Here is a 13,914-nt window from a genome sequence, read left to right on the forward strand (position 1 = left end):
ATGGGACTCCCAATCTCTGCAGGTGGTGATACATAACATGAACAGTAACGTTAACATCGATCACATCCAGCAAAGGCTTGGCTCTTGTGCATAGATAGCTATCTTTAGTGTTGGTGGTGAACATACCCTGGATAGCTGCTAGTTTTGATCGACAATAAATTCAGCCATACAGATTGATATCTCAGTTTTATCTTCCAATGTGGTTGCTCAGTGGGAGGGACTTTGCAGATAATGCGCCTCTCTTCCAGCTTCTGTCATTCTGTGGGTATTGTTTGTTGTCATAAAGATGGAGTTCTTACTGGGCAATCCGTACAGCACTCCTGTGGGCCAGTGCTTAGGTAAGTTACCAGCTATAGATACTGTTTAATCAGGTCTTACAAAGCCATAATGTAAGGTTTGAATGGTGACTTACATGTGTTATTGTACGGCATTCAGAAGCACCAGTAGCGAGCTAAGCTAGCTAGCTGTAGCATCATCGACCAGCTACAGTAACCTTATAAATATCGGTTCGCGGCTAGCCCATGCAAACGTTAGCTAAGCTAATTGGAATCAGGGTGGCACATTTGCTGGAAAGTACAAATTTGCTCCAAATGAAGCGAAATGATTTCACGAGGGAGTTTTCTACTGGATTCACCTTTGTTTTGAAATGCAATGATACAACAGCTGGGGAACAGTTTTTCAATTGAAATTGTTTATCAATGACGATGTGCGGTCTCATTTGCCAAATAGTGTTTTTATGACACTGACTAGTGCTTTTAAAGTAATTAATGAATTCACATTCGAACAGTTGGTCTGTATTCTTTAAATCCGTACACACACTCAGTGGTACAGGCCATGACATTGATAATGGAAGGAGATAAACGGGAAGATACGTCATTTGACCTTTGACTATGCTGAAAAATGCAGACAAATCACAATGAGCTTTCTCACAAATACTGATGACACATTAGCAAAACACCCTTCAAAGATGATTCATTGGAGCTTCACTTCTATTACGAGAAGATAGACTTGCATTGTCAACCACAGGCGGCTATTCAGTGACTACACAAACACAGCTGACCTAGATTTTTATTTAACTTTTATTTAACTAGGAGGGAAAGTCAGTTAAGAACAAATTCTTATTTACAATGACGGCCTACCCGGGGAACAGTGGGTTAACTGCCTTGTTCAGGGGCAGAACAACTCAGCTCGGGATTCGATCCAGCAACCTTTCAGGTTACTGGCCCAACGTTCTAACCACTAGGCTACCTGCCAGTTTTTTTCCCCATGGGCTCCGTTGTTAGGGTGGTAGTTCAGTCAGTTGGGATTGTAATGAATGGTGATGAGGAAGCTAGTCGACATCCCCCTGTAGCTTCCCTCAATGATCCTCCTTCCCATCAGTGCCCTCCATAGCTTTTTCCGGGCAGTTTCCTGCACTGTCATTGGGACGAGCAGCTTCAAGTGTTTATTTGGACTGAAATATTGACAAGTGTTTATGGGCATTAAAGGCATAAGAAAATAAACATGTTAGAAGCTCTTCTGTGTTCCTGATTAGCCCAATACCTAATGGAAATTGCATTTTGTGTAGCCTAACCTGTTACTACCTTCAGGCTTTTATTTTCCACCCTGTCTGTATGGTTTATTGTAGCTCAGTAAGCCACACATAATGCCCTGGACCAGAGCTAGATTCATACTGAGGCCTTGTACAGTAGGGCACGCAAAATTATATGGATAGGGGATGCCTGATTTGATAGGCTTGGTCCACTGTGTAGTGTGCATAGATCTTCTATCTACTGTACTAATAACCATGACCGTTAGCTTTACGAACAGCTCTAAGGCTTTTATAATCACAGTCATAATATCTTAAAGCTCAGTTAGCCTAGTTTGTTTACCCCTGCAACAGGTGTAACTGGCTCAGTCTGTGGACAGTTCTCCAGGCCCTGCTCCCGGCCTGTGATTTGGGAGATAACAGAAGGATAATAACGGAGTGATCCCTGTGGTTGGGATTGGTCTAGATGTGGTAAAGCAGGAATAATGTTTCACTTCTAGGTGAGGGGGGTCTAGGCTATTTGACAACTTCTATAGCACCTCCATATTATAAGTTAAATTGAAAAAAATAAAAATAGTGTTATTGGCTTGCTGCTTTTCAGGGCTGTTTAACAAGTGTGGACTTCTAAGTTCTGTGACTATATACTCAGCCGTGCGTTTTATCACTGGTGATAATTTCCATAAGCATCATTGTCTCTTATATAGTTGCTTGGGAGTTTCTGACGACCAGAAGGGCCCAACATTGGCTATTACTCATATATAAAGCACTTCTCCAGAAACTCCCATACTACCTCATTTCTAAATTGGAAATCTAGTAACTACAAGACTCAGTCTCTAGACTGGTTGGTACTAGAGGATCTGCGGGTTCCCTCTGAGTTAGGGAAGACTGCTTTCAGTTACTCTGGCCCTCTGTCCTGGAATGACCTACAGGTCACTCTAAAACTTGATTATTTGGTCCCAAATTGTGAATTTTGGGCTCTTGTTTTTATCGATTGTATATATTTGTTACTACTGCCCTTTTTAGTGTATTGTAATTCATTTGACATGTTGTAACTGTAATTTGGTTGAATGGTTTCTCACATTGCTTCAACTGTTGTTCTCAGGGCACCATTGGAAATGAGACCCTGGTCTCAATGGGTTCCCCAGATTAAATAAAGGTTAATAATATAAAATAAAATGTAATACAATGGACTGTTGCCAACCCCAGGTGGTGCAGACTCTGTGATAAAGTGTAGTCTGGCCAGAAGGAGAGTGTGGCTGGGCTGAGATAAGATGTGGTTGTGATGATTGGATGGGACTGGGCTGAGGCTAGGTAGGACTCTACTGGGCCTATGTACCCTCAGGCAGGGACTGTGTCCTTCATTGATAGAGTCACTGATTATCTAACAGCACGTCTACATCCACAGCAAACCTATTGGATTGGCGATTGCACGAACAATGGAACATGGCAGAATACTAACCAGGGCTCAATGGATAGAATAGTTAGGCTATACATGTTTTATAAAGACATTAGCTACAACTATATCAATATCCTATGTTCTAAAGGTCTTTGTGCAGTATTCTTACAGCTCAAGGCCGTTGCTACAACCATAATTATTCTATGTTATGAAGATCTTAGTACTGTACAGGGCATACAATTCACTTTTTGGTCCACCAGCCACTGTGGCAGGTAGATTTAAACAATAAGGCTCGAGGGGGTGTGGTATATGGCCAATATACTACGGATAAGGAATGTTCTTAAGCATGACGCAACGCGGAATGCCTGGATACAGCCCTTGCCCTTATTGGCAATATACCACAAACACCCAAGGTACCTTATTGCTATTAGAAACTGGTTACCAATGTAATTAGAGCAGTAAAAATAAACGTTTTGGCATACCCGTGGTATATGGTCTGATATCCCAAGGCTTTCAGCCAATCACGGCTTTCAGCCAATCAGCATTCAGTGCTCGAACCACCCAGTTTCTACCAGCCACTCAGATTTTTTCCCCTGCTAAAATTATACCAACAAAACACAGAAAAACAGATGAATATGCTTTGTAATGTTTCTGAAACAATACATGTATTATTAGTAAGAAATAATGTGTTAAATTGTTTAATTTCATTTTTTTGTGACCTGCGTCATTAAACCAAACTATCACAGATAAGACAAACATTTTCACCTGCCCATTTAAGGGTGGGAGGTTACCGTGGTAGCGCGACTCCAGTCATGTTTGAGCCTGTGATTGAGTCTGACTAGTAGAGGCGTTGTTTTCTCTTCCCTTGCAATTGAAACTCAAACATAGAAAAACAACCTAGCCTGTGAACAACACAATGTAAATGGACAAGGACAAGTCTCACTTCAGTAGACTTTCAGGTCAAGTAAATTAGACCAATTTTTATGCCTGTGCGCAGCGCTTATAAAAATTAACTTCTAAAAATGCACCTTTCGCTCAACTCTTCGCATGCACCCAGGGCTCCAGCGTAAGATGGAATAGGCTGTATAGGATTTGTAGTTCATAGACTTAATTTACCAGCTATGAAACAGAACGGCAAAAATACTTTGAAAAAAGCTACTGGAGCATTTATTTTACTAGAAATGTGATCGAACTTGACTTTTTATTCACAAATGCGAGTGAAATGCAATGACAAAATCTACCCGCAGGTGTTAATTTTAGGCCCTGGTACTGTATCCTTACTGCTCAAGGCCTTAGCTACAACCACAACTGTCCTATGTTATAAAGGTCTTCAGTACTGTATCCTTACTGCTCAGTTGAGATCATGTATAGCATAACAAACTAGACAGAAGACAAGGTGGGGGGGTAAGCTGTCCTCTCTGCATTGTCTCTGAGAGAATCTCCTAGGATGTCACCCAGGCAGATTGCACAAACTGTTTCCCATGCATTCAGTCCAGTTTCTCATGGTTAGGCCTTTTTCCGAAGATGAGATATTGATGTCTGAAGCTGATAATGGCCACAGTTTATTAGCCCCTAGTCATGCATCTGTGTGAAATCAGAATGGGAATATATCATGGGTATACTCTGGAGGAAGGAAGTTAGCCTGGTTCCAGATATATTTGTGCTGCCTTATCAACTCCATTGGTCATCATGGTCACAATCTGGGACCAGGCTAGAAGGAAGTTGGTCTGAGGAGGTGCAGAAGAAGGGTCTTTCATTGCTGTGAGTGTAGCCTACAGGCCAGGGTGTGTCCCCCTGCCCACTGCCCTGCTTCCCCGGCCAGCTTGGTGCCAAGTCATCCTAGATGGCCACCCGCTGAACACCACCACACCAGCTAGGCTAAGTCCCTACTACCATCATCATCATTGATGATTGTCTGCTCAGGTCACTGCACACTGTGCCCAGCGAGCAGCAGAGTGGATCTTTAATTTCTCTTGGAGCTACTAGCTTTAAATCATCTGCCCCAGTGTGTTATCTCTCTGGTTGAGTGCTCACTGTACTGTGCTGTCCATAAAGGCATTCTGTCTGTCCGTGTGGATACAGTGCTGGTGGTGAGAGTGGTACCCAACACCACAGTACAGCAGCAGCAAGACAGGGGAAAGGGATCAGGTTCACTTCCCACAGAGGAAATGGGAGAGCACTCAGAGACAGGGCAACAGAACAGGCAGCAACCCTACTGATGAGGTTTGCATTGTGAATCTTAATTGTCCTTTCTCATTACCTTAAGTGGCCTGACAGACAGGGGGTGGACAGGATGAGAGAGAGAGAGGCTTGGTGGATGTTGTGTGTGTGTGTGTTAGCAAGTGTGTGTTTATGTTTGCAGTGTGTGTGCATATTTGTGTGGATGGTGTGTTTGTTTGTGGTGGGTGGATTGTGTGTGTGTGGCTTGAGGTTTGATACTAGTGAAACTACTCTGTCTCAGAGTACAGTTGGCCTAGATGCTGACTCCATCTCTTTCCTGTTAGCTGCTAAAGAGACAGAGACCATCATAGAGGGAAAGCAGCTACACATTCTGGAGGAAACAGAACAATCTGCCTGCCATCTCCATTAGTGGAAGGGTTAGTGTAGCTAGCAGGCCCATGGATTTGTCCCTAATGGGTTGGAGCACTCTCTGGTAATAAGCCCTCTATGACGAGATGTTGAAAAGAAGACTATAAGACAGAGGAATAGTTCGGTAACCATGGATACATGTTTGGGTCATATAATGAGCCAATTTCAAATGTCTATCTCAGAGCTATGCATTAGTGGATTGAGGAATAGGGAGGGACAGAGTGAGAGGGAGGAAGACAGACAAGGGGGGGGGAGAAAAGATAGTGGGATTGAGGAAGAGGGTATAGAGCGAGAGAACAGACGGGGAGCGAAGAGGGATCTGAAATGGAGATTTGTGGAGTTGGCAGTGGATGGCACAGCCTTCCGCCTGTGTGGCCACGTGACTGGTTGTACTGGTTTCACTCCATGGCACTGGGAGTGGGGGTGGAGCCTGGGTTGAACTCGCACCCAATCAGTCTCTCTTCTATTTGCAAAGCTCTGGCTGTTATGTCTGTCTTGTTCCATGAATAGAGTCCTCAAAAAGGATGACTCTGTGTAGGGCTGTTAGGGTGACCATATTACCACCACACCGGTGGTCACGAGTCATGAGGGCAGTCAAATTCCACATGACCGTTTAGTCATGGTAATTAGCCTTCTCCAAGCGCTGATGCTGCTGATTGTCATTAGTAGCCTAACAAACTTGCTAACTGCCTGGTACTCAGCACTCTATTGTCCCTCTAAATTGAATCTAAAATCTAATCAAACATTTCTGTTTTTCTATAGGCAAGGCCTACTAAATTTATTCATCAACTTTCCTAATATTAAGCACATTAACTATCTTTACAACAGGAGTATAGCCTACCTGGTTGCAGGAAAACCAACCATGGGAAACGTGTCCTACATTCACTATTTAAGTGCATAGATTACTTAATTTTTTCTGCCATTGTTTCGAAATAGGTGCATGATAATGGTCCATTCTAAATCAAAACAAATTTCACACATATTATTTAGTATATGTAAGGACAAGATTAAATTAAGAATAATCTGATGGGTGTTCAGACTATGGGTGACCAAATAGAGAATGACATTTTCCCATAGAAGGAAAACCCCTTTTCGAGCAAAATCCACTTTTTGTCCGCCCAGATACAGAAATCTACTACCTTATACACACAAGTGTAAAGGGATAAAGAATATGTACATAAAGATATATGAATGAGTGATGGTACAGAACGGCATAGGCAAGATGCAGTAGATGGTATCGAGTACAGTATATACATATGAGATGAGTAATGTAGGGTATGTAAACAGTGGCATAGTTTAAAGTGTATGTATTACATCTTTATGTATTACATAAAGATGCAGTAGATGATATAGAGTACAGTATATACATATGAGATGAGTAATATAGGGTATGTAAACCTTATATTAAGTAGCATTGTTTAAAGTGGCTAGTGATATATTTTACATCAATTCCCATTATTAAAGTGGCTGGAGTTGAGTCAGTGTGTTGGCAGCAGCCACTCAATGTTAGTGGTGGCTGTTTAACAGTCTGATGGCCTTGAGATATAAGCTGTTTTTCAGTCTCTCAGTCCCTGCATTGATGCACCTGTACTGACCACACCTTCTGGATGATAGCGGGGTGAACAGGCAGTGGCTCGGGTGGTTGTTGTCCTTGATGATCTTTATGGCCTTCCTGTGACATCGGGTGGTGTTGGTGTCCTGAAGGGCAGTTAGTTTGCCCCCGGTGATGCGTTGTGCAGACCACACTACCCTCTGGAGAGCCTTACGGTTGTGGGCGGAGCAGTTGCCGTACCAGGCGGTGATACAGCCCGACAGGATGCTCTCGATTGTGCATCTGTAGAAGTTTGTGAGTGCTTTTGATGACAAGCCGAATTTCTTCAGCCTCCTGAGGTTGAAGAGGCGCTGCTGCGCCTTCTTCACGACGCTGTCTGTGTGGGTGGACCAATTCAGTTTGTCTGTGATGTGTACGCTGAGGATCTTAACTTACTACCCTCTCCACTACTGTCCCATCGATGTGGATAGGGGGGTGCTCCCTCTGCTGTTTCCTGAAGTCCACAATCATCTCCTTTGTTTTGTTGACGTTGAGTGGGAGGTTATTTTCCTGACACCACACTCCGAGGGCCCTCACCTCCTCCCTGTAGGCCGTCTCGTCGTTGTTGGTAATCAAGCCTACCATTGTAGTGTCGTCCGCAAACTTGATGATTGAGTTGGAGGCGTGCGTGGCCACGCATTCATGGGTGAACAGGGAGTACAGGAGAGGGCTCAGAACGCACCCTTGTGGGGCCCCAGTGTTGAGGATCAGCGGGGAGGAGATGTTGTTACCTACCCTCACCACCTGGGGGTGGCCCGTCAGGAAGTCCAGTACCCAGTTGCACAGGGCGGGGTCGAAACCCAGGGTCTCGAGCTTGATGACGAGTTTGGAGGGTACTATGGTGTTAAATGCTGAGCTGTAGTCGATGAACAGCATTCTCACATAGGTATTCCTCTTGTCCAGATGGGTTGCGTTGTCTGTGGACCTATTTGGGCGGTAACCCACCCATTGGAGTGGGTCTAGGGTGTCAGGTAGGGTGGTGGTGATATGGTCCTTGACTAGTCTCTCAAAGCACTTCATGATGACGGAAGTGAGTGCTACGGGGCGGTAGTCGTTTAGCTCAGTTACCTTAGCTTTCTTGGGAACAGGGACAATGGTGGCCCTCTTGAAGCATGTGGGAACAGCAGACTGGGATAAGGATTTATTGAATATGTCCGTAAACACACCAGCCAGCTGGTCTGCGCATGCTCTGAGGGCGCGGCTGGGGATGCCGTCTGGGCCTGCAGCCTTGCGAGGTTTAACACGTTTAAATGTTTTACTCACGTCAGATTGTGTTTTACTCACAATCTGTATGTGTTTTTATTTTTTAGAAGAAGGTGATTTTCAGCCCTAATAATACATTCTTGCACCATATTAGACTCTGGAAACAGAGGGCACAGCGGAGGAACTTAATCGATTCCACTCCTCCATCAATACAACAGTGAACATTTGAAATTCTCTGCTTGTGAAATACGTCTTCTTGACATTTTAATTTACAGGGATGGGGAGGTGGTTCGTACGGATCTATACAGGAAGCCGATTGACAGAAATTCCCTATTACGCGGAGACAGCTTCCACCCTACACCCCTAAAAAATAACCTCCCCATTAGCCAATGCAGTCGCATACGTAGGATTTGTAGTACACGGAGTGACTATGTTAAACAAACCGACCATCTGGATGAGCGTTTCAGACAGCGGGGTTACCCAGAGGAACGTTATAAAAATATGACCCAGGATGACAGCCTCACGTCCAAACCTCCCCGCTCTCCTGACCAACGCATTTAATGCTTCCTTCAGTACTCCCCACTTGGTAAACAGTTCAACCACATTATTAAAAAACATTGGCACATCTTGAGCACTGATCCACAACTGGAAAAGACGTTTAAAGAACCCCCGTGGGTAGGTCTTCAGACGCGCCCCCAACATCAGTCAAATGGTGGTGAGGTCTGATCTTCCACCAGTGCCACGCAGTACACTTCTAGACAGTGTGCCGGACAGTAACTATAGACGTGGCGGCTGCACCAAATGTATCTTCACGAAGAAATGCACAATGTTCAGTCACCCTATTACGTGCAAGGCCATTAAGATTAAGGGCATCATTACATGTTCCACAAAACATGTGATATACCTGATCAAATGTATTTGTGGTCTATGTAGGAAAAAACACAACGAGCTCTGAAAACAAGGATAGCAGAACACAGGAGTCATATCAGGGCCCTTGACCAGAGAAACTCTGTGGCTGCTCATTTCATGGAGGCTCATCACAACATCAGCTCTTTGAGTCACATTGGTATGGAACATGTTAAGACTCCTAGGAGGGGCGGAGATACTGATAATCTATGACTGAGAAGAGGATTGTATTGGCTTCACCTTGTGTGTCTCCTAGAGGTCTGAACCAAGAGTTTGGTATCAGACCATTTCTTACCTGAATATGTTCCTTTTACTTTGATTTGTCTTGCCTTCCAGGTTACTCACCTGGTCATTTTTTAAAATGTATATTATTTTGTGGAACCATTACATGTACTCATTTAATTATTAGAGATACACATGTGTTTTGCATCCACCATGCGTCATGTCCACTGGTCATGTGAGGTGAAATGTGTATATTTTGGGATGTGAACACTGTGTGTTTGACCTGCTGGAGATTTGTTTCAGATTAAAGAGGTGAATTGGGAGAATCCTTTATTAGCCCAGCACCTATGTTTTTAAGGTTGTGCATATGACCACAAACTTTTCTATTGACAATATTAGCCTACCACTTGTGAATGATCTATTATCACTTCTCAAATCACATTTTATTGGTCACAAACACATATTTAGCAGATGTTATTGCGGGTGTAGTGAAATCACTTGTAAAAGATGCCCAGCTTGTGTGCAGTAAGGCAAGAAACAGCACATGCCTTTTTTTGTGCAACTTTTTCAAATCATAGTTGCACACCTCATGTAGCCCAGCCCATAGGCCTATATGTTTTGTTAAGGTTTTTATCACAGCTAAAGTGGCCAAATAACGCCTTAAAATGAAGCACATTCATCCGCTTTACAACGGGTGTAGAGCCTAACTGGCAAACATACGCAGCAGCGCGTGACCTTCAAGTTGTAGGCTATGTGAGGAAGCCAGGAGATGCTAAATGTGTTTGTTAATTAACGGTCAATTACCGTGAGACCGGCAATTATTTGCTTCCCAATCAACTTTGGACAAAATCTCATGACCACAACAGCCCTAACTAGGTCTGATCCTTTCCTTCTCCCTTTCATTTTCGTCTTTCTCCCTCCCTCTTTTCCTCTCTCTCCCTTCCTGTCCGCTTTCCAATCCACTTGAGGAGATTAGGTGGGGCGTGCCAGTGGAGATAGCAGTGGTTAAGACTTAACACTTAATGCTCTGCTGTTCACACACTGAGCCTGAGCAGCTAAACACCGTGTCATGCTGTTTACCTTGGCTTCTCATGTTCTGACATGTTGTTAGCAGAATACTGTCTTTGTGTACACAGGAAATACATTATTCAAGTAATATTTAGATTAGAGGCAGTGTGAAAGGAGAGAAACAGACACCAAAAGCATTAGTCCTTCACACTGGCCTCAGTGGTAGACTGTGATCTGGTGGGTTGGAAGGAGAGGGGAGGTAAAGGCCAGAACAGGACACATAGCCCCAGAGAGAGGTCCCTGGCCTGGGCATGCCACACTGCTCTGAGCCCCTGGGCTGGAGGTAGAAATGTTCTGAGTGACTGAGCTAACCTAGAGCTAGACTAGTCATCATGACTAACTTTTAAACATTTGAACTCTTAGCTCTGTATTTTGACTCTAAATACCTCTCGCTCTTGCTGGCTCAGTTTCCTTATTTTCTCCCAGCCAAGAACAGGAGTGAGACTAGGTGTGCTTCCCAAATTACACCCCATTCCCTATGTAGTGCACTACTTTTGACCAGGGCTCAAAGGGAATTGTGTTCCATGTGGGACACGCACAGTTCTTTAATCCTGTTTCATGGAGGGATGAATTCAGCATGGTAATTGGTCGACACCAGTGGTAGTGGACTTCCAGACGTCAGCTCAATTATGTCATTATAAAACTTCAATGTTACTGTGTTGAAAAGCCAATAGCCCAAATCCTGTCACGTTTCCCTCCATTACTTTCCTCTCTAAGACAATGCAGAGAACACCCATGATCCTGTTTGAATAGGTTCAAATGCATCACACATATTGGCTTACTATAGAAAACCTGTTACTGTTATCTCTTTTTACGTGCTTGGTTACACAACTTTTTCTCATGCCCACAGTAATGTTACATAAGCCATGGAGTTTAGGCTAACTAGTGCGGCTTGTTGAGGTAAGGGGACAGGTCACAGCGCAGTCAGACTGAAATATAGCCCAAGGCTTAGTGGACAGTGGGTTGGCAGAGTACTGACTCTAGGTCTGTTATAAAACCTGTTTTACATCTCCCATCTTGTCAATCAATCAATTAGGCCTCGTTTATTTAATTGATTTGACATCAGCAGTTGTCACAAGCTGCCCAGCCCAGACCCCACAGAGCAAGAAAAGCAGAAGTAAAAACACCAGGAAGAACTGCCTAGAAGGAAGAAACCTAGGTAGGAACCAGTCCCAAAGGGGTGGTTCATCCTTTTTGGGCTGTACCGATTATTCCTATGGGGTTAGGTGTTGCTCGTCTAGGGGAAACTTCCTACTACTTAGTGTCCTCCATGGTCCAATGAGCAGGTTTGTTTACTTCCTGTTTTCTTTGACTTCCTGTTGTCTTTTCTAGAGAAGGCCACGGATGGCGGCCTGCAGGCTGAGGACTGGACCCTCAACATGGAGATCTGTGACATCATCAATGAGACGGAGGAAGGGTGAGCAACAGACTACATCAGTACACTTTCACCTGACTGACTGACTGAAAGACTGACTGACTGAAAGACGGACTGACTGACTGAAAGACGGACTGACTGACTGAAAGACGGACTGACTGACTGAAAGACGGACTGACTGACTGAAAGACGGACTGACTGACTGAAAGACGGACTGACTGACTGAAAGACGGACTGACTGACTGAAAGACGGACTGACTGACTGAAAGACGGACTGACTGACTGAAAGACGGACTGACTGACTGAAAGACGGACTGACTGACTGAAAGACGGACTGACTGACTGAAAGACGGACTGACTGACTGAAAGACGGACTGACTGACTGAAAGACGGACTGACTGACTGAAAGACGGACTGACTGACTGAAAGACGGACTGACTGACTGAAAGACGGACTGACTGACTGAAAGACGGACTGACTGACTGAAAGACGGACTGACTGACTGAAAGACGGACTGACTGACTGAAAGACGGACTGACTGACTGAAAGACGGACTGACTGACTGAAAGACGGACTGACTGACTGAAAGACGGACGGACTGACTGAAAGACGGACGGACTGGCTGAAAGACGGACGGACTGGCTGACTGGCTGAAGGACGGACGGACTGGCTGACTGGCTGAAAGACGGACTGACTGAAAGACTGACTGACTGAAAGACGGACTGACTGACTGACTGAAAGACGGACTGACTGACTGAAGGACGGACTGACTGACTGAAGGACGGACTGACTGACTGACTGAAAGACGGACTGACTGACTGACTGAAAGACGGACTGACTGGCTGACTGACTGAAAGACGGACTGACTGGCTGACTGACTGAAAGACGGACTGACTGGCTGACTGACTGAAAGACGGACTGACTGGCTGACTGACTGAAAGACGGACTGACTGGCTGACTGACTGAAAGACGGACTGACTGGCTGACTGACTGAAAGACGGACTGACTGGCTGACTGGCTGAAAGACGGACGGACTGGCTGACTGGCTGAAAGACGGACGGACTGGCTGACTGGCTGAAAGACGGACGGACTGGCTGAAAGATGGACTGACTGACTGGCAGAAAGACTGGCTGAAAGACGGGCTGACTGGCTGAAAGACGGGCTGACTGGCTGAAAGACGGGCTGACTGGCTGAAAGAAGGACTGACTGGCTGAAAGACGGACGGACGGACGGACTGACTGGCTGACTGACTGATTGACTAAATGAAAGATGGACTGACTGACTGATTGACTGGCAGAAAGACTGACTTACTGGCTGGCAGAAAGACTGACTGAAAGACTGACTGACTGACTGAAAGACGGGCTGACTGACTGAAAGACGGGCTGACTGGCTGAAAGACGGGCTCGCTGGCTGAAAGACGGGCTCGCTGGCTGAAAGACGGGCTCGCCGGCTGAAAGACGGGCTCGCCGGCTGAAAGACGGGCTCACTGGCTGCCTTACTGATTGACTGAACAAGTCAATCGCACAAACAAAAACCTCTTAACACACTCAAAAATAACATACAAATGATGTGCACAAATACAATACAACTTTACAACAGACATTTGTCTTCTGCTCTGCTCTCAAACTCTCTACATGGCACACATCACACATGCAGTTGAGACAAGCACAGGGTCAAGCTGCAGTGCAGATAGAATGGAATGAGAATATATTTTTTTACTAATTAGTGTTAACTTTTCTTTGAGTTTAATTTGATAAGTTGTTGACTCTCCTGATATTGGTTGAGAGCTGTGACCTTTAGGAAAAACTGGAGGGATTCAAACCTACAATTCTTTCCTCTTCCCCGAATCATTCTTCTGCTTCCCCTTTATCTATCTTTTCACTCACTCACTCACTCACTCACTCACTCACTCACTCACTCACTCACTCACTCACTCACTCACTCACTCACTCACTCACTCACTCACTCACTCACTCACTCACTCACTCACTCACTCACTCACTCACTCACTCACTCACTCACTCACTCACACTCCT

The 13,914-nt window shown here is 44.8% G+C and overlaps 1 pseudogene; it reads left to right on the forward strand.

The window, feature by feature from the left end:
* The first annotated feature begins 208 nt into the window (after positions 1–208).
* LOC109878918 (TOM1-like protein 2) overlaps positions 209–13,914 on the forward strand; it is a 30,832-nt pseudogene continuing 17,126 nt past the window's right edge.

Source organism: Oncorhynchus kisutch, unplaced genomic scaffold (genome assembly GCF_002021735.2).
Source record: "Oncorhynchus kisutch isolate 150728-3 unplaced genomic scaffold, Okis_V2 Okis06b-Okis10b_hom, whole genome shotgun sequence".
Lineage (NCBI taxonomy): Eukaryota > Metazoa > Chordata > Actinopteri > Salmoniformes > Salmonidae > Oncorhynchus > Oncorhynchus kisutch.